Below are 22,225 nucleotides of genomic sequence, written 5' to 3'. Positions count from 1 at the left end.
TTATGTCTGATGTTTTCCAACACACACACACACACACACACACACACACACACACACACACACACACACACACACACACACACACACACACATATATATATACATACATACATACATACATATAGGGTGAAAATATGATTATTAAATAATATTTCACTTTTTATTTATACTAATCCTTTAATTTATGAAGTTCGATGTAACTACAGAGAATATACAAATAAATGGCAAAAGGTTTATATTTCAAATTTCAAGATGTTATCCATCTTACCGTTTATTTCTTTAAACATGTTAGAATTGTTAATTCATTGCTGTTCCTGTAATTATTATTTCAACCTTTTTTAATTTATTCCATCCTTAACTCAACAAAAGAAAAGAAACAATTACTAGAACTAAGGAGTAATAATTTTCGCCAGAAATGATCACCGTCTGCCGCGAAACCAAGTGCAGCGACGTGTAACCCTGCCCTTCGAAAGTTCTTGTTTACGTTTTTACCAACCATTTCGATATCAACATAGACGCCACTTAGTGAGCAGGCTTTTGTTTTTTTACTTTTCGAAGGTCATGGCCATGCTCAAAATAGTTTATGGCGAAAGTAGTTTGTTTTTTTTAAATACCTTTTATTTTATTTGATTTAAATAAAGTCAATTACGAAAATATTAATTAAGGCATGTGTAATACATGGGCATTTAGAGGATTTCAATACTTACAAAATCAGTCGAATTATTGACGAAAATTCCCAGAAATGGTTGCAGAAATTTACATAAAATCCGCGAAAAATGTAAAAAGAAATGTGGACGATATTAAGCATGTTTAACTCATCAGAAAAATAGGTTGAAAAATAGCTTGTTAAAATTATACAGAAATAAAAAATGGTGTTTTTGAAATCGTAAAATACGTCTGCCATTTCCAGGACTAATTCAGGATTCATCATCAATATTCAGAATTTTCTCCGCAAGTGCTGCAATCTGCATCTCACCTGTCTTTTTAAATGTATGTATGTATGTATGTATGTATGTATGTATGTATATATGTAGGTCTCGCAAAAACTTTCCATAAAGGCGATAGATCCTGACAAGACCGATATATTTTGAAGCTCGACCCTTCGGACGACAAACATCGAAAAATTGCCTAAAACATTAATTCCTTCACTCTCAACTGGGCACTTTTCTAAAGGAAGGTGTCGCTTTTTTTCGCCGATATTTTCGAAAGTTATCCTCTCTTTTCGATTGACTAGTCTTAATTTAAACTCGCGTCACTTCCAGTTTTGGCAATGGTCACAACAGCAAAGACGTCACGTCTTTTTATTTTGTTTGCTTTTTTTTCACGTTGTTTTCCTTCTTCGCGATACGGGTTCGAACATGTCTACCGACTCTTTTTTTTTTTTTTTTTGCTTAACACACATCTCCAAACACTGGGGCAACGCCGGGTACCCAGGCTAGTCTATAATATAAATCCCAAACGTCTGTGTGTTTGTTTATTTATTTGTCTGTATGTCAGCATAAAACTTTCGACGGACGCGTAGGAACCTGACCAAACCGGTATCGTTTTTAACTTCCAACTTTCGAACGACATCCTTCACCCTCAACTGGGCATTTTCTACAGAAGGGGTTGCTTTTTTCGCAGATATTTTCGATTAACTAGCCTTAATTTAAACGTTCGTCACTTCCGGTTTGGCGATGGACGCAACAGAAAAGACGCCACGTTTTTTTTGTTTTTTTTTCATGTTCTTTTCCTCCTTCGTGGTATGGGTTCGAGCCTGCTTGCCTGTTACCACTTTTTTTTCTTTGCTCAAAACACACTCCCCAACCCCGAGCACCCAGAATAGTTCATTTTAAAAGTACCTTTATTTATTTAATTTTTATTTTCTCTTTTACTAAAAAGAGCGAAACTTGAGAGAAAACATCTGGTCAAGTTTTTATATTTGGTGTCGCTCGATTGTAAAAAACGATTATGTTAATCGCCTTTTCTGTTTCAACATTTACCAGGACGCACGGTCGATAATGAGGCCATTCAAATGAAGTAATTCTATTAATATCATTCTGTCAATCACGATAATACACTGACGTAAAGTTAAAAGTGATTTAGCAAGAACATCTGGCTCGTTGGTCTAGGGGTATGATTCTCGCTTTGGGTGCGAGAGGTCCCGGGTTCAAATCCCGGACGAGCCCTATGTGATATCTTTTTATTATTTCTTCTAAATTATAGATACATACTCACAAGTCCCTTGATTTAGAAGTTGTATGAATGTTAGCTTTTAAAACCAAATTATATTTCAGCTAGATAGTAACAAATTAGTTCGACTGGTAAAGTATACCACAATCAGCCGGCCACCGAGGTGTGACCGACAGACGTGTTATAGTAAATGTCTTAAAGCGGTCTCATGAAGACATGAAGATGGGCCAGTCATTAGGGTCTGTGTAGTAAGAAGAAAATCATACCTGAGATGTTGGTTTTGGGTGTGGCTCCTTTCCTTTCTCAAGATGATCTCTTCACCCTGGTGGCATTCTGGTAGGAATCTTCATTTCTTTGTCCTCAGGGCCGCCTTTTGACTTAAGACATTTATGAAGGCATTCATGGCAGACACAAGAAAAATGACACGCGACACAATTGTAATATACAAAGGTATAACTAACTATTTTATTTTACATTAGAGATACAATATATATTACAAAAAAAACAATTTACAATTAATTTTTACAATAGGCTTTTCAAAGCTAACTAACCTACCCTAACTAGTGTTGAGGGAGGGGGTGGCCCCCCCTCATTTACGGAGAGACAGTCTATGCGTCCTCACATCATGGTGGTCGTGCAGGAAAGAGACAGAAAGATAGCAAGGGGATTATGGGAAGGGGTTTCTTTGTATCTCTACGCTCATGGACAATTTACCACCCGTCCATGCTGCAGAGTGTGTTAGAAACAGTGGCACAAGGAAATAGTGCCACATCCCTCCCTATGCTATCCGAAATTTATGAGTATTCATAAATTTCAGAAGTCCCTAATTTTCCGTGAATGGTGCGTCAACCGGCCGTCAGCAATCAATGTCCCCATGCTCTACGTTCCATCAGGAACTCAGTGAAGCAAGTTATTTTTTCCACCAGGCTCCTGGTAGACTGGTATACTGCTTCAAATACCAGAGAGGGTAATCATCCTCGCCCTCCATCGAGGCAATGACCTCATGATTTCAGTTACTGGATTTACACTTTCTTAAGCAACCAGTATAATATTTTTTTAACAAAGCCGGATTTTACGTGAGTTCATCACGCCGACCTATACGTATTTCACTAAGCCGGATTGTACGTGAGTTTATCACGCCGACCTATACGTATTTCACTAAGCCGGATTCTACGTGAGTTTATCACGCCGACCTATACGTATTTCACTAAGCCGGATTCTACGTGAGTTTATCACGCCGACCTATACGTATTTCACTAAGCCGGATTCTACGTGAGTTTATCACGCCGACCTATACGTATTTGACTAAGCCGGATTTTATGTGAGTCTATCACGCCGACCTATACGTTTTTTAATTTAGTCTGCATAACATTATTTCCGTAACTGGATTTACGCTCCCTTCAGCAACCAGTATAATGTATTTTAACCAAGTCGGAGTTACGTGACCTCATCACGCCGACCTATATGTATTCCAAGTTATTACTTCAGTTACTGGACTTACGCTCTCTTCAGCAACCAGTATAATGTATTTTAGATAAGTCGGGGTTACGTGACCTCATCACGCCGACCTATATGGATTTAGTAAAACCTTGGTCTTCAGAGGTTCTAATCCAATTAATTCTGTTAGAGCAAGGAGTCTGCCGCCGAGCGACCAATAAAAACTATCCACCACGGAATATTTATTAATTATATAAAGAATTAACTAAGAAGGGCACTCAGCCTTCATGAGTTAGAATACTCAATTAGGGGGAAAAAAAATTCCAAAAATAAACAATTCAGAAACCTGGTATACATTAAATCAATGAAATAGGGTGTTAACAATTTTTTTTCTTAAAAAGAAAACATTTTTAAAAAATCATTTCAGAGCACCTCGGTCACAATTAGAATTTGTTTACACAATGCAAACGCATTTCAGATATTACATTCATAATTAACTTTTTCCCAAATTTCAGGGTACATTTAAAAAGTATATGTATTTTTTCAAAACTTGATTTACAAAAGATCATTAAAATTTAATTCCAAAATTTAAAAATTATTTAAAGTATTTTGGTTCATCGTTAAAATCAATTTATGTTAGTTAACTTCTTTCCAAAGTAATTCATTTATTACTTTAAAAACAATCTTCTCAAAAGGTCATAAACTTCGAATAGACCCATTTTTCGTAATACAGTTCAAAAATTATTCTAAACATTTGGTTCATTATTAAAATTAATCTTCCGAAAAGATCATAAAAAATTCATTTTGAATCAATTCACCCTTCACAATGAGATTCAGAAACATCCCAAATTTTTCATTTCGTAATTATTATTTTTAAAATTCAGTGTACATTTAAAGTTATTTAATTGATTCTTAAAAATCATTTCTTCTTTTAGACCATTATCCAGGTCATTTCGAATTCAGAAACATTTCACGTTAATTAACTTTATTTTCCAAAGTAATTATTTTATCATTTAAAAGCAATTCTTTTCCTAAACTCACTCACAAGGATTATTTCGAATTAATAAACTCCCGCCACACCTGGGAGTCACATTAGTTAACGACCAGTTCTGTATAGTTAACAGCTCGAAAAAATTAAAGTTTCAATTAAAGAGAGATCTTTCTAGACTGAGGAAATCTTTTTTTTTCTTAATAATTAATTCAATTTTACGTATATACTCCTCAGTCAATATTTCAGGGACCCCTATCATACGGTCCAATTTCAAATAAACCTTCAATTAAAGAATTTGCTCGAATAATTCTTCCTTAAAATCATCTAGAGTTCAGGAAAATCTCTTTCGTTAGTCAAACAATATTTCCTTAGAAATTATTAAAAATTCAGAGAATATTCGAAATGTAATAGCGTAATTTTTCTTTAAGAAAAACTATGAACATTTCAGAGAACTCTTAAAAAATTAACGTAATCATGTAACAGTTGGCTTTTCCAAACACTCGAAGACTTCAAAAAAGTACTTTAAGTGCTGTTTGAATAATCGTCTCAGTTTTTATTTTTAATAAAAACCAATTGAAGACATCATTTAATGTAATTTAACGAAGCATAAATAATTTTGTTCTTCAAACTTGGTAGAAAAATTTAAAAAAACTCCAAGTTAATTCGTTATTATATGCCCTCCTGCAATCATCCATGGGGGTTTAGCTATACAATCATTAAAACGCAAGAGTAGAGAAAGAGACTGAGGGGGAAAAAAGGGGATAGAGACAGAGCGACGCCATTACACACCCTACCACCCTCATGATATCATTACGTAATAACAAAAAAAAAATCTTCGACGATTTTAAAAGTCACTCTCTCGTCCCCAAAAAAGCTTGCAGAGGGTGAAAGAATGGTAGACAACACGAGAGGTGGAGAAAGAGAGGAAGAGAAACAGAGGCAAGTCGCATTGTTCCCCCACCCATCCCTCAACACCCTCACAAACACCATGACGAGGTCGTCCTCGCTTCTTTCCTATGTGCGGCCATTGTTTTAAACAAATAAGTGACAGGTAGACATTAAACATTTCTACGAGTTTAAAACAAATAACTAAATAGAAAAACAATCTTATTTTGAACAATTTTGTAAAAGGCATTCTCACACAAAACTTTCATATTATCTAACCCCAATTTTTTTTTACCAGTAACATTTTTTCTTTTTAAACAGACAAAACATCAATAAAAGAAACATTATCAATTAAAAAAAAATGTCCCCTTATGTTTCAGCTTTACTGTTACCTAACCTGAAAAATAAACACATCAACTGTTCATGGAATAAAATGTAATGTAAAAGTTCTATTTTTTCAAATCTGAATCTAACACTTGCAAAGTCAAAAGAATTTTTTAAAAAGTCCTATATCTTTATAAACCTGAAATAAAGATCAGATAAAAAATGTTAGGTATCCTTTATTTTCTTTCCTTTTTTTTTTTTTTAAATTTATTTTTCGAGCTTCGTATTTGAAGGATTTTTTTTCTTTTTTTTTTTTTATGTAATAACAAGATGCATAGATATACACACATATCGATATATATCCGGAGAGAGACAGAAAGAGAGAAAGCGTGAGAGAGAAAGAGACATTGCATATTCTAGAGACACTTTTTTCTCGTCTCTGTTTTTTTTTTTTTTTTTTTTTTTGTGTGTGGGACACATTTCTTACTTTTTTTTTCGAAGGGTTACTTTCAATACTCTTTTTTTTTTAAATCGATCCTTTGTAAACTGTTTTTTTTTTGTAGGTGCAAGACAATTTTTTGTTCAGGTTCTGAATTTTCTTTTTGAGTGCGTTTTTTTTTTTTTTTTTTTTTGTGCGCGTGTGTACTGGTCTGCCATTTTTTTTTAATTTTGCCAGAAATAATAGTTTTTTCCGTTTTTAAAGACCGTGGACCATTTTTTTCATTCGATTCGTCTAGTGGTCGTTATTTTTGGTTGTGCCGTGGGTTTAAGGGTCGAAATTATTTCCATGCTGGGAAACAATATGTTCTGGTCATAGTGCATCATTTATACTGCGACAGTGCGACACAGATGCGACGAGATCCGTCTGGTAATTAACCAGGGTCAATCCTGCGTCTTAAGGCAACCATTTATACCTTATCAGCCGGCCACCGAGGTGTGACCGACAGACGTGTTATAGTAAATGTCTTAAAGCGGTCTCATGAAGACATGAAGATGGGCCAGTCATTAGGGTCTGTGTAGTAAGAAGAAAATCATACCTGAGATGTTGGTTTTGGGTGTGGCTCCTTTCCTTTCTCAAGATGATCTCTTCACCCTGGTGGCATTCTGGTAGGAATCTTCATTTCTTTGTCCTCAGGGCCGCCTTTTGACTTAAGACATTTATGAAGGCATTCATGGCAGACACAAGAAAAATGACACGCGACACAATTGTAATATACAAAGGTATAACTAACTATTTTATTTTACATTAGAGATACAATATATATTACAAAAAAAACAATTTACAATTAATTTTTACAATAGGCTTTTCAAAGCTAACTAACCTACCCTAACTAGTGTTGAGGGAGGGGGTGGCCCCCCCTCATTTACGGAGAGACAGTCTATGCGTCCTCACATCATGGTGGTCGTGCAGGAAAGAGACAGAAAGATAGCAAGGGGATTATGGGAAGGGGTTTCTTTGTATCTCTACGCTCATGGACAATTTACCACCCGTCCATGCTGCAGAGTGTGTTAGAAACAGTGGCACAAGGAAATAGTGCCACAAAAGCACAGAACTTATACTTCTAAAGTTGGAAAAACGTGAAACTGCTTGCAAACATAATTCAAATTTAAGACGTTTACATTTCGTAGTTTAATTTGTCTTTTTTGTGCTTGTTTGTTTGTTTATTTCTTTATTTGCTTGTATGTCCGCCTTAAACTTTCGATGGACGCGTATGAACCTGCCCAAACCGGTATCGTTTTTAACTTCCAACTTCCGGACGACAAATATTGAAAAATTATCCAAAAACATTTATTCGTTTACCCTCAACTGGACACACTTTTCTACAGCAAGGGTTGCTTTTTTCGCCGATATTTTCGATTGACTAACTTTTATTTAAACATTCGTCACTTCCGGTTTGGCGATGGGCACAACAGAGAAGACGTCACAGTTTTATTTTTTTTTTGGGGGGGGGTAGTCCTTTTCCCCCTTCGCCGTAGGGGTTCGAACCTGCCTTTCTTCTGACACATTTTTTTTTGCTCAACCCCCCCCCAAACACCCGAGCAACACTGGGTACCCAGGCTAGGCTATAATATAAATCTCGTCTATCTTTATGTATGTATGTATGTATGTATGTATGTATGTATGTCTACTTAAAACTTTCGACAGAGGTGACGGATTTTCACGATATCGATATTGTTTTGAAGCTCGGCCATTCAGTATCGAAAACTAGCTAAAAATATTAATTCCTTCACCCTCAACTGGGCACTTTTCTCCAGGGAGAGGTCTCTTTTTTTCGCCTATATTTTCGAAAGTCTTTTCGATTGACTAGCCTTAATTTAAACATTCGTCATTTTCGGTTTGGCGATGGACGCAACAGAAAAGACGCCACGTCTTTTTTATCACGTTCTTTTCCTCCTTCGCGGTACGGGTTCGAGCCTACTTGCATACTACTACTTTTTTTTTTACTCAAACACACCTCCAAACACCGAGTACCCATTTATTTATTTTTTTATTTTCTCTTTTACTAAAAAGAGCGAAACTTGAGAGAAAAACATCTGGTCAAGTTTTTATATTTGGTGTCGCTCGATTGTGAAAAACGATTATGTTAATCGCCTTTTTCTCTTTCAACATTTACCAGGACGCACGGTCGATAATGAGGCCATTCAAATGAAGTAATTCTATTAATATCATTCTATCAATCATCATAATACACTGACGTAAAGTTAAAAGTGATTCAGCAAGAACATCTGGCTCGTTGGTCTAGGGGTATGATTCTCGCTTTGGGTGCGAGAGGTCCCGGGTTCAAATCCCGGACGAGCCCTACGTGATGTCTTTTTATTATTTCTTCTAAATTAAAGCTACATGCTCACAAGTCCCTTGATTAAGAAGTTGTGTGAATTTTCGATTTTAAAACCAAACTAGGATACCCATGACCCGTTGGGTCAGTATGTTATGTTAGCTATGGAATTAATGTATGAGCGTGACACTTGTGACATAACAGAAACATATATATGACAGTATATTAAAATGAAAAAAGAATATAGATTTCTATGAGTCGTTCTGTTTATCATTGTTTATTTTTGAAAAAAAAAAAACTTACAGCCATTGAATTATAAGTGGTTTGCCATACTTATATGTAAATGTGCACTGAACAGATACTATAATACTTAAAGTTAAATTTAAATTTTGATATATCTTTTAATTTAAACGCGAAAAAAAAACAATTGGGACGCTGAAAACGTACACAGTAAAACAATACGTTTTATTGTCGCGTTGATTATTTGTTTATGTATGCATGCGAAACCGGAAGTCGTAAACCGGATGTTGGGTTACAATACCCGTTACAAGGTCATTTGAGTTTCATAATTATATAGATTATATTTAAGATATTTCTAATAGAAACAAAATTGTTTGGTGCCGTTCGATTGATAAAGTACAGAACTGATAATTCTGAAGTTGGAAAAACATGAAACTCATAATTCTATGGTTGCAAACAAAATTCAAATTTAAAACGTTTACGTTTCGTAGTTTAATTTGTCTTTTTTACATGTTATTTAACTTTTTGCTCTGAGGTTGGACACAATGTCAGTTGTGGTTGGAGAAGCCAGCCTACTGGAATAAGCGCTCTGTAATCTACAAAACATGCTTGAGCAGCTCCGTTGGTATTCCATTGTAATGGCGTCTCAGTTGATTAGCAATAGACTAAACGCTTTCTCAGATAAATTGTAAAGCCTAGGAAGGTGGACCTCGTAAAAGAGCACAGAAGACTATCCCAACCCTATAGCAGGAAAGATGCCGTCGAACTGATTTGTCTTTTGTCTATGATATATTTTCATTTTGTGTCAACACAATACAAGTTACATTTTTTGTAATGGATACCGTTGTTGACTATGGAATAGACCGCGTAATGGACTATGTCACGTTGATAAGATATATGCTGCTCATTTATGCACTAATACCCCTGAGGTATCAGGCATGAACTAACAATCTCCAAGTATGTATGCGTGCATGAAGCAATTTAGTGTTATGATTTAGCACATTGATGGTACGCTAACAGGCACTACTACCCTCAACCCACCTAAAAAGCTACCTGGATAGGCTCTGATGAAAATCCGAGTCAGCATCAGGGTCCGTCGTGTTTTGGTCGTCGCTCAATCTGAATTAGTGGCAAGCAAAGACATGTCAGGCTCGAAAGTGCAAGTCCAAGAAGCGATGATAATAATGTTGCCTCTGCACACGTACAACCGCCATTCATTTGTGTTTTCTGGGCAAAATGTTGCTATTTCGTATAGGCCTTGCTGCTTCTCTGGTGTCGCGGATCAAATCTTAAAATATTGCAGGTATAATGAATAGATTGTCAATAACTAGAGATTTCATGCAGGCTATAAAATTCCTGAATTCTGTCTAGAAGTTCGATTCGATCAGTAATAAGCCCGAATAAGAGTGGACCTGAGAGTAATGACTTCTATAAAGCGATACGACGCATCCTAAGACTCTTAAATAGAGGTTTTGCCGTTGCATGTCATTTTGTGGTATACAAAAAAAAAACATCTATTTAAATAACAGCAATTGCCTTTCATTACATAAAACAAGTTTGATATATCAGAAATATAATTAGATACCAGTGTCTCTTACATGTATTTTGTGCTAGGTTTAAACAATATAAATCACATAATTAATATCAGAAGAGATCATTTGTAGTTAACATAATTTGGGCAATAATAAATCAGTATTATTTCATATTTTGTAAAGTATTGTTATTATTCATGAAAATCTGATGGAGTGCCAACAATTTTAACGAGGTTTTTGAGGCGGTAAAAACACAGAAAAAAATCATATTTTAAATAAAATTGTAAATACTGTAAGAGATGAATCATGGTGTTTACTTTCTGGGGTTCTCCGGGTTTCAATATTCGAATAGTTCTTTTGTTCGTTTTGTTTTTGTTGTACTCATTAATACATGCTATAAATCTAGAAATATAATCATTTGCTGAAATATATCTTCAAACATTCTCAGTATCAATAACTCAGATGGATTGAATAAGTTGTAACATTTGAAAGACATTTTGAAATTCAAAGTTTACATAAAAAAGTACTACGTGTTTGACATGTGAATATTAAAGCTGAAATAGACAATGGTGTGATCAAAAACGTTGATGAAGATGCGAGTTTTTTTTAATATTAAAAATTAAATTTGTTGTATCGATGACAAATTGAATCATCGAATAGAAATATTACTTCAAATAAGCCAAATTTGTTGCGAGGTTGTTCATCTCTCTCTCTCTCTCTCTCTCTCTCTCTCTCTCTGTATATATATATATATATATATATACATATATATATATACATATACATATATATATATATATATATATATATATATATATATATATATATATATATATATATAAACCTAAAATGTTTATATATAATTTAACTATTTGGGGCAGTGATTACATATGGATTAATAGCACAAGGTTCACTTTTACATAGCTCAATAGTACAATACTAGAGCTCTAAATATTTTTTTCTTTTAAGATACTGCGTTAATAAGGATAGATGCACTAATTTTAGGACAGTTTTTCTTTTATTGGTCAAACATTGCTTATTCGACCCACGGTGTTGGCATATAAGGCTATAATTGTTCATCAAATTATAACTTGCACAAGCCTATGCTTCATCAGCGCGTTAGAAAAACCAATATTTCAAAAGTTATTTCGAGAGTTTTTACAGCTCACTGTTATATAAAAGAACTCTCTGTGTCTGGTGTGTATGTGTGACTGTGTGAATGTGTGTGTGTGTGTGAGAGAGAGAGAGAGAGAGAGAGAGAGAGAGAGAAAGAGAGAGAGAGAGAGAGTTGCTCAAAACGACTGGAATGATTTTTTTAAATTTTGCATGAAGATACTTGATGTGTATGGAAGTGTTTTCACGCATGTTTTCTGTCGGAATGCGTCTGGTAAATATCGAAAATCGATAATCTAAATTATCGAACTAAAAAATCAAGCTGATTAAAGAAGGAAGTTCGATTTTGACCAAAGTGAACACTTTTATAAAATGTACATTCTTTTATAAGCCAGGGGCGCATGCAAAATAAACGTTTATTTTTAGAGCACAATTGGACCATGATACTTGACTTTTGTATGTTTAATTTTAATTCAAGTGATTATATGCAAAAATAATTTAATAAAAGGAACATCAAGTTCTTTAATAAGACAGGGACGCGTTCAAAATTTATGTTTCTGTTTAGAGCAGAATTGAACCATGATACCTGACAACTGCATTTTAAACTTTAAACGAAGCCATTTTATAAAATCAATGGTAGATTTTCTACAGTTCAATATAGACTACAATCTAATGTTGACTAAGTCACTGCGGGGGGGGGGAGCATGTGAAGCTTCCTCCCGGTACACTGTGGGGAGGGATCCCTAACTAGAGCAGACAATCGACCCATTTGATTGTAAAAAATGGGCGATTGCAAATTACATTGTTATGATGACTGAATTTATGCATTTATGACCTGAACGTTTCATCTTGCGGATACGAATCAATCAGTGCAGATCAATAAACGTTTCAACTTAAACACATCTCGTCGGATCTATAAGTTCTTTATAATGCCTACTTGACGTGTTAACGTCGAAATGTAGGTTGATCTTCGTAGACGATGTCGAATATATATATATATATATATATATATATATATATATATATATATATATATATATATATATATATATATATATATATACGTCTTATTTTTTATTACCGTATCTTTCTGTTAAGTTACATTTTTGTTTCAGCTACCCGGCCGTTTTTTTGGTCGTCTGTAGCTTCCTCAGACTTTTACAGATTATTTCGAAAGTTTTTACATCCCACTATTATATAAAAGAACTCTGTGTCAGTAAAAGTCTGAGGAAGCTACAGACGGCCAAAAAAAAACGACCGGGTAGCTGAAACAATAATGTAACTTAACAGAAAGATACGGCCATAAAAAATAAAACGCATATTTGCTCTACAACAGTATTGAGCACTTTCTTCTCTTTTTTAATTAATTACCATTTCCACTATATATATATATATATATGTGTGTGTGTGTGTGTGTGTGTGTGTGTGTGTGTATATAATTTTCAGAATGTGAGAGATTATATAATTATTTCCACAGCGAAACAACGTCGCAGCCTACAAGAGCCATGACGAACCGGAAGTCCAGGACTCGAGTTTCGCCCTCATTTGGGCTAATCAGTTAGACATAACCAAACCCGGGATTCGAAATCCGAGCCTCTTGTAACTGAGAAAACGGCCCGCACACAAGAAATTCTATTAACTAACGCAGATCAAGTAAACCGCGCCAAAATCCAACTGTGGAATGGACCTACTTCGTCTCGACAATGAACGCAATCATCCAACCAACTAATAGCCTCAAGCCGATGTCTCAAATTACGAATTTTCATTTGGGCTAGTCAGACATATCCGAATCCGAGATTCGAAATCCGAGCTTCTTGCATGAAAGGCAAGCACTCTAAATGAGGGTGAAACTCTAGTCTTGGACTTTCAGTTCGTTGGCTGTCATGGCTCTTGTAGGCTGCGACGTTGTTTGGCTTTGGAAATAATTATATAATCTCTCACATTCTGAAAATTCTATTACTAATTATATATATGTGTGCGTGTGTGTGTGTGTGTGTGTGTGTGTGTGTGTGTATGTGTGTGTGTGTGTGTGTGTGTGTCTGTGTGAGCTGGAATTTCCAAGATTGAATAAGGAGTTCTATTGTCTGTTGTGCTGAGCCCATAATACGATATCATTCTATTCTTACAAGAATAAAAAAGCATTGGAAATGCAAAAGGATATAGGGATGGCATGCCAAAAAGTATACAAACAAGATAGCTATGAATGGCTAGGCACATGGAAATAGAATTGCATCCAAAGTATAGCCCTATAGCTTTTCTCCAATCTTCATTCCGTGCCATCATTACGGTTGTAAGAAGCTATAGGGCTATACTTTGGATGCAATTCTATTTCCATGTGCCTAGCCATTCATAGCTATCTTGTTTGTATACTTTTTGGCATACCATCCCTATATCCTTTTACATTTCCAATGCTTTTTTATTCTTGTTAATTAGTATTTTTACTTACAGTCTTATTTTTAAACTTACATTCGTGATAGTATTGTCTTTTTTAGGAGACGGCTCATTGCCGCCTCCATTAGTAGCAGGTCGCTTCCTGCTGGGTTTTACGTCTTTGGGTTTTGGGCCTTAGGAGTTGCCTCTTGGTCCTCCATCGGTTCTATATTACATAGAGAGTGCTACCGCCTCTCTGATAAAACAGTTAGAGTATTATAAAGTTCTAAAATGTTCATACCTTCACTATTAAATTTTTCTTGGTTCATTCTTTGGCGTTTTGGCAAAGATTTGGCAGTTTTTGATATTTATATTTATAATAGTTTGTGCATGAGGCAGCTTTTTTCCCTCGGAATCCCTGTTATACCGTGCTTTTGAGTCAGCACGTGAGGCAGCCTTCTTTGCCTCAGGATTTGCATGATACTTAATTTTTATTATTTCAGCATTTTTCTGATAGTATTCTTTTTGCTCAGATAATACCTTGACTTTGTTTTTTTCATAGTCTATATTTCTCTGAGCTTTTTTACTACGTGCTGACTTTGGCATTTTTTATTAAATGTAAACATATAACACTTATGTGTATCTTACTATAATATCACTTATCTTATAGCAAGACAACTCTCGTAGAATTGAGATACTGCCCCGTCACCAATAGTTAAAGTGTGGAACGGTATATACACCAATAGTGTAGTTGTTATCTTTATATGAAGTCCTAATCAGTGACAGTGTGAGGTTACTTGGTTAATTTATTATAGTTTATTTTAGAAAACTTAATTGTTTTTATTAGTAGATTGTGTATAGTAGCCACAATATCTAGTTATTTTTGTGGCTAGGGCTTAGATTTTTATTCTTTTTGGTCAGCTTCCAGTGAGTTCTTAGAAGATGACTTTCTTGCAGTTTCTTTTGCGGTTAATTTAACTTCTTTCCTTTGGCGTTTGGTGAGTTCTTAGAAGAACTGGTCTGATCTACTTTTCTTAGCGAGCGAAGAGATTCAGCTGCATTTAACAATGGCTGCTATAGTGTATTTTTGCGCATGCGTGAGAATTTCAAGTTATCTTTATTTTTCAATAGTTTGACAGTAGTCATGTGTCTTTCTGCCAAGAGCGACAGACGTCAGTGTTAGCCGTGATCGTCTAGAGTTTAGTACCCCACTTTGTGGCTGTGCTAACCTAGGTTCGAATCCTGGTCACAGCATTGACATTTTGTACATATTTTACAGTCCAAAATCTGAAGAATTATTTGTTTTTATAACATTGTTTTTTGACGTCGTACTTGCTGATAGGTTACTCTTATAACAATTTTGATCAACTGAGATAAAGATTTCGTGGTTTCATTAACGCTGGTGGGTTACTGTTTAAAGAAAAAACCTTAACGTTCACCTCAAATATTCAGCGTCCAAGAAATATAGGCCACATGCAAACTGGAACGTCTGTGAGCATCCGGTGTATTATTTGGAGCTGTCCCTTTTGAGAGAAGTTCCGTATTCGAAGTGGTCTGTCTACATTGGGTATATAGTGTTTAAAACTTGTTATTACACGTAATCTTATTTAATTATGGAGTTAGCTAAAAAGCGATGAGTCACTGCACTTCGTGTAAAGAGCAGTCGATTGATGCTTGAACTGTTGTCAGAGACCGTTCGTACACCGAGATACATCGTCTCAAAAGAAAAAAGAAAGAAGAAGAAAGAAGAACAATTGGCCATTTTTGTACCCTTTTTTTGCTCTCTTTTGACATTTTAACCGACTTCTGACACTCGCTGGATTCGTAAGACGCTTCTCTGTAAGAATATGTGCTTTTTGAAACTTATAAGTTGATTTTAGTTGAGATTTGGATAGTTTTGTTTTGTAGGCGTATATAGGCGTGTACGGGCCATCCCTATATAGAGAGTGCTACCGCCTCTCTGATACTTTATATTTAATAAAAGTCCACTTTTGAGATGCTTTATGTGATGTATTGTAGTGCCCTTAAAGAGTAAGGACCTCCATTTTTCTCTAATAGCACTCAATTTTTGGATACTTCACCAAATAATTATCGCCATAAATCAACATTGATTGAATCAGAAGGGGGTATCAATAAAGTGATATCTGAAATAAATTTCAGTAAATGTGTAGTCCTTAGTCAACCCAGGGCACACACGAGGTTTTACAAAAATTCACATTACAGCTGCATCAATGCTTCGTCTTGATTAATCGAATAGAGAAACTTGGTCACATATTTGCAAACATTATTACTTAAATTTAATATGAAAATTTAAAAGTTATATCATATTTTTATTAAATGGTTAAAATCATTATTTTATTCGAGATTCGCACCACCACACGCAACAGACATCTATTAAGACTTTAGAACAACCGTCAAAAACATCGGACGTATACTTTTTCTCTCTCCATGTGGAGCTATCAAGCTCGGGGTGCATAGTCCCAACAAAACAAAGAGAAAATAAGCACAAAGGTTTCTTCTGTGAAAATGTTGTCTTAACTTATATTTTAAAATGTTGTCTGAACTTAAATTCTCAGAATAAAATGATTTGAATCAAATACGTATATGTAATAATATGCGGCTTTCTAAATTTTCAAATTAAATAACAAGTAAACGTTTTAATTCAATGCAATCCCTCCAAGTATTTATTCATGCGTGTGGCCAAGTATTCTGAACCTAGGAACAATACATATAAAATATGAATATTTTATATAGAGTCCAGGTGAGAAATGTCAACGGTAACTGTAAAGATATATGAATAGATATAAAGACGGTTGAAGATGTATGTGTAATTTAATCCACGATGCTTGCATAGGTAACTGTGAGGAGGTGATATAATGACGAGGAAATTCAGTTTGAGTTTGTTATCAATAGAAATATTAGAACTAGAAATAAGTAACGCTTCCGGAATCCTTAAATTTCTAATGTTTCTCACCGAAGCAAGAATTCAGACACAGATAGTCCATTGCGTGTTTTTACATGAGATGATGTGTTTGTAGAAAGAAATGCGAGTATTGAGGTGTTATTTGATAAAGTGTACTAATTTAGATAATTAAATATCCAGTCATCACTCGACAACAGTGTAGTAACAGTAGTAATGTGTGATCATGTATTGTGAACTTGTGCAATTTAGTTCAACATGAGTTCATCTGAAATCTGGCAAACGTAGCTGAGATGAGGGTTATTTGTCATATAATGAAATTATACTATTTTAGTAAGAGAATATCCGTGTAGCATACAATGATGTGCCGGTAACCGAGGTTAATTTGACATTGATGGCTACTATGATGATTCTATGTTAGTCTGTATTTTTTTGCTTTTAACTAATCCACCTTTATTTGTAAGTCCCGTATAATTATTGTGTAACACACGTTTTATGTTTACCATCAATACTAAGTGAGTTCTAGGAATGCAGTTGCCTGTATAACCATGGACTATATTTCATCAAAGAAGAAAATGTCACGAAAATATGTATAAAGATATCTCAACAATACATACAGCATAATCACGTTGACACACCGGTTCCTGCTGGATCGCCGAAGTTAAGCAACACTGAACTTGGTCAGTACTAAGTGGGTGATTATTTGGGACTTCCAGGTACTCCACTTATCTCGGCATTGTTTCCAATCATCCTGAACTTTTCCTTGCCACTGGACTCAAACCGTATCGATTCAGAAAAGGTGTGATTGGAGATTGTGTAACCCTTGCGTCTATTTTTTTTTTCTGTTCCGATGAAGAATTATGTGCCCTTTTACAAGTTAGGCTTATAATGATTTTGTATTGCAGGGTGACTATGATAATGCATTATAAATTATACTAGACGCTTTGTCCGTTAAAAATGTGCAAAAGTTATAGCCCGTTGACTTTGAATGGTTGGTTGGTTGTTTTTGTTTTACGGCATATCAACCTTTTTCAGGTTATTTAATGCCGAATCTAGTTATTTTGAGAAACGATTTTTTAATATAGTATATTTGTTTTTTTAACCCACAGTTGGGACCCTAACAGGTACTACCACTCCGGGTCAGAGTGGACCTGGGAGCAATGGCAATTAAAGGATGGCTCCACACTCCCTAAGGCCCGCAAAGTCCGCAAGGTGGGGCCTCACAATCGGATATAGTTTCAGGTCATATCCAGGACCGTTGACTTAGAATGAGTGCTTTATGCAAAATCGATGGTTGAATACAATTTAATAGGTGCTCATTTTTACGTTAAATACTAATCTTTATTAATCTCTGACTTGACATCAAACAGATACCATTACACCTTATCATAATAATAATAATAATAATAATAATAATAATAATAATAATAATAATAATAATAATAATAATAAAGCTCGGTCAGATAGGCCCAGTAGTGCCCGAGGAAACTTCTAATCCGTATTAGTCGTTGTTAATTTCTAAATGTGTATCGAACGTATACCATAATACTTAGTTCGCTGTGTGTAAAAGTTCGAACAAACAAACATACAAATAGACTAAGAGAAATATAATATAGTTCAGGTAAACGTTATTATTGGAAACATAAATTATTTTAAAGAAAATATGGTTGTTAAATTAGTAAAACAATATTTATTTTCGTTTACCTAAAATTTGTTACGTATTTGCGTTAAAAATTTTAATGTAAGACATAAGCATGCTGGGTTGCCGTAAATATTGGTTGTGAGAGGGTTAGTCATCTTGTTATTACAGGAAAAAGGTACCTAGTAAGACAAGAAGGGACTAAAATAAACGCCACGTAATATGTTTTAAAATCATTTTACTGTCAAAGTAAAATGCTTACATAACAACTGCTTCACATCTGCAAAATTTTATTTCTAAAAAGCACCTGTTTCACTTCTAGTCCGATCCTTGCTTCACTCAGTCAACGAGTTTTACTATGCAACTAATTGCAATGTTTATCAGTTGCTACAATAACCGCAACTAATTTATATTAGTTTATATTAACAGCCAAATACTGACAGCTGGCTCGTTGATCTAGAGGTATGACTTTCGCTTCGGGTGCGAGAGGTCCCGGGTTCAAGACCCGGACGAGCCATTTTTATTCTCAAAATTGTATATAATTTTTTCTAAAAGAAATTTTATTTAATTATTAGTTTTAAAACGAAGCATTCATTTTGTTTGGGGGGCATTGGAACACTCGAACTAGGTTTTCTATATTTGACAAATCTTTTTAAAATGTACAGATTTTTTTTATGTACTTAAGTGTCACCGTTTTATGTACTTAGGCCACTTGGAGATAAAGGTTAAAATTTTGGGCAAATAAAATATTAAATAACAAGTCTTAACATTTTCAATTGTGATTTTAAAATCGAACTGGTGTTGTGGTCGTAATAGCAGGTACGTCGATTTTAATTTCTTTTTGATTGATAATAATAATTTTCAGATTATAAAAAACAAATTTGAAAAATTATTTAAATTTTATGAACTGGAAGCCATTTCGTCAGATGTTGGTAGTGATTTGCTTCATCCGCACAAAGGTATTTTCACACTTAGGTGATCGTTTTATTTTACTTTTGATAAAGAGGATAAAAAGATCACATCCGCGTTTCTAAATTTTTTTAGCGCCTTGTAGAAGTTGGGAAAAAGTTCGGACGTGGTCGCTAACTTTGACAGAGCCAATTTTGGAACGACAATAGCGTCCTTTCATATTGTTAAAGACCACACAGACAATTTAATATAAATTGGATATAACACGTTATGCTGTAACGAAGAAACTGAAAGGCATGTGTGCAGGCATGCATATAAAAATGAAACATAAATAGAACAAAAAGGTCACCAAATAGCAAGTGCTAACTGAAACATAAACAGTTTTGCAATTAAAAATGTTTTAACAATTTTATTTTTATATTATAACTGTATAAGAATAAAAAGTATTTTCAATTAGTAAATGTTCATTCATGGAAATTCATATTTGGTAAAGAAAGTTGGGTTAGTAATTACGAAGGCTGTGACAACAGCATATTCTTTTCATTGTTTTCATTCTTGAGTATATATCCGTTAACATCTTATATATTTTTATATACACGGATGTGGTTCTCGGTTGATTAGGTGTGTCTTACTGTGTCAGATATATACCCGAGAGTCAACAGAATGAAAAGAATATTCTGTTGTCACAGCCCTAGTAATTACACTTCAATATAGTGATAGTGTGAATATGCACGTGTAAGTGATATATGTATGTGAGTATTTGGCAGCGTAGAAATGTGCAGTTAGTTTACCTTGGTCTTGTTAGTGCATTTATAGCTGTGAGTAGCAATTTGTTTTTGTTCGCCTGACTCTCGCAGGTGTGTTAGAATGTGTGCACGAGATGAAGATTGTATGAGTCTTTGAAGTGTTTCTTTTCGCTTGCTTTGGTCAAAAGCGTAGGGGTATTGAATACACATTCTGGAGTATTTCAGGTCCGGCAGGTTTAATCTTTTCCTTCTTCTCTTTTGCCTGTTTGTTTCCTTACTTTATATGAGTTTCTAAGTTCATGTCGGCTTATTACTTTCACATAAACTTGTTACTTTTAGGGCTTGAAACAAATTTCATTGGTTGAAAATACTTTGAATTAACACGTTCCTGTGAAAACTAACTTGCCCTTGAAATGATAAAAGAACTTATCTCAACTAAGTGAAAAAGGAAAATGGATTGCAATTCAAGCCATTTGCTTTTCGGCATCCATCGCAATCGCCTCGCTATTCAGTTGTCACAATGTATTCAAATAGTTATTTTTTAAAGTTTAAATATTTTTCATTTTAACATTTGACCATATGTAGATAGTGGTAGTTTATCCAGCTACAGATTAAAGCCTTTTTTTTTTGTAGAGCCAGTGTGTGCTCCCTCTTGTATACTAATCTATAACCCTCACCTTCTTGTGTCACATATTCCTCTGTGGTGTTAGATGTTGGCTGGAGAAGGCCAAAAAAGCTGTACTAGTCGACAATTATTATGATTATTCAAGCGAAAATATTTTATCAGCTAAAATATATTTTAGAATAATACTGTGAGAAATTCCATTGCAGCCGCCATGTTTCTTGTTTAAGCCGCTTACACAGTTCTAGTAGTCCGCCCGTGATTGGTTAATTTTGAATGAGTCAAGTGAATTTCTTGGCGCCCTTTTTGTATCATGCTTTCATTTTTTAGTCCACGTGAAGAACTGGGCAAGGAAGGACTCACCAGAGCAGCTCCCAGATGAATGCTTTACATAGAATGGAGCTCCCACAATTTCTTCATGTTATATCACTAAACTGTTGGTGAACAAAGGAATTACATCTCTAGACGCAGAGACACCTTATATTGCTGAAGATCCTACATACAGGATGGCATCCGTTGAACATTGCTTCATGTTTATATCTGCTAAATATTGGAACTTATCTCAATTCAACTAGAGTCCGAAGTGACTCACTTTATGCCTAATTGTAAGCACCAACATTCTTGCCGAGAACACCATGAATATTCATAGTTCCTTTCGAGGAAAAAAAAAGAACTACCATTCCACCAAAAGGAGTTTAACTAAAGGCTCCATGTTTAGGAGGCAAAATCGGCCCACCGTTTTACAATTGGACTGTACTACAACCAATGACTTTTCTTTGCTGTTATTATTGAATAAATTTTGAGTTTGAAGGTATGGCTTTTGTAATTTGTGGATTTATTTTGCCTCTGCCAGGGAGTATTGAGTTTGTGAGAATTAAATTTCTCACATTACATTTGGGAATGTAACTTAAATGCGTGATTGTAATAATCTAGTTGGCAACACAGAATAATAAAATGTAAGAAGATCAGGTGATTTTGTTAGTAACGTCTAATAATGACGTCATTTAGAAGCAGAGATGGTCTTTTGGATATATGTGGAGATTAGTTGAGTCAGTCGTAGTCTAGAAAGGGACAGAGACGACCTTGAGATTGTGGTGGCTCCAAGTAAAGGAGGTCAGAAATACTAAGAATGAACGTTGCAACTTTCCAAAAGGAGAAAAACACGCTGGGCCGAAAACAAAACCCGAGGCTCAGTCATTTCTTGTAAAGAATTACTATTACAGCTTTCTGTTAAATGAGGCACAAGAAACCCTAAATAAGTGTTACTCGTCCTTTGTGCTGTAAAGATATCTATATATATTCTTGTCCCGTCATAAATTGTAGTAAAATATACATACAAACACAACAAACTCTAGTTAGATGAATCACAACGTTAGACAGCAATAGACGAACACACCTATATACACACGTCATATAGATGACTGTGACACGTGCATACACACGTATATACACTGTCATGAAATCTAATCAATAGAAGACACACGTCCACCGACAATACTACACGTGGAGGAAAGTAGATAAATGTACTATTGAATTAAATAAACTTAA

At 34.8% G+C, this 22,225-nt stretch overlaps 1 long non-coding RNA gene and 3 other non-coding genes across 4 annotated transcripts; 3 read left to right on the top strand and 1 right to left on the bottom strand.

Moving 5' to 3' along the window:
• Positions 1 to 2,096: 2,096 nt before the first annotated feature.
• On the top strand, positions 2,097 to 2,168 carry Trnap-ugg (transfer RNA proline (anticodon UGG)). Its single transcript has one exon. It is a non-coding gene; the product is annotated as a tRNA-Pro (tRNA).
• Positions 2,169 to 2,607: 439 nt separating this feature from the next.
• LOC145290448 (uncharacterized) lies at positions 2,608 to 7,352 on the bottom strand. Its single transcript, XR_013869318.1, has 2 exons — positions 3,741 to 7,352; positions 2,608 to 3,316 (listed from the first exon to the last, which is right to left on the bottom strand). It is a non-coding gene; the product is annotated as an uncharacterized LOC145290448 (long non-coding RNA).
• A 1,186-nt stretch (positions 7,353 to 8,538) lies between these two features.
• Positions 8,539 to 8,610, top strand: Trnap-ugg (transfer RNA proline (anticodon UGG)). Its single transcript has one exon. It is a non-coding gene; the product is annotated as a tRNA-Pro (tRNA).
• A 10,235-nt stretch (positions 8,611 to 18,845) lies between these two features.
• Positions 18,846 to 18,917, top strand: Trnap-cgg (transfer RNA proline (anticodon CGG)). Its single transcript has one exon. It is a non-coding gene; the product is annotated as a tRNA-Pro (tRNA).
• Positions 18,918 to 22,225: the final 3,308 nt, after the last annotated feature.

This window comes from Euprymna scolopes, chromosome 2 (genome assembly GCF_053919585.1).
Source record: "Euprymna scolopes isolate OS-2025 chromosome 2, ASM5391958v1, whole genome shotgun sequence".
Lineage (NCBI taxonomy): Eukaryota > Metazoa > Mollusca > Cephalopoda > Sepiida > Sepiolidae > Euprymna > Euprymna scolopes.
This window is presented reverse-complemented; position numbering and strand designations above follow the sequence as displayed.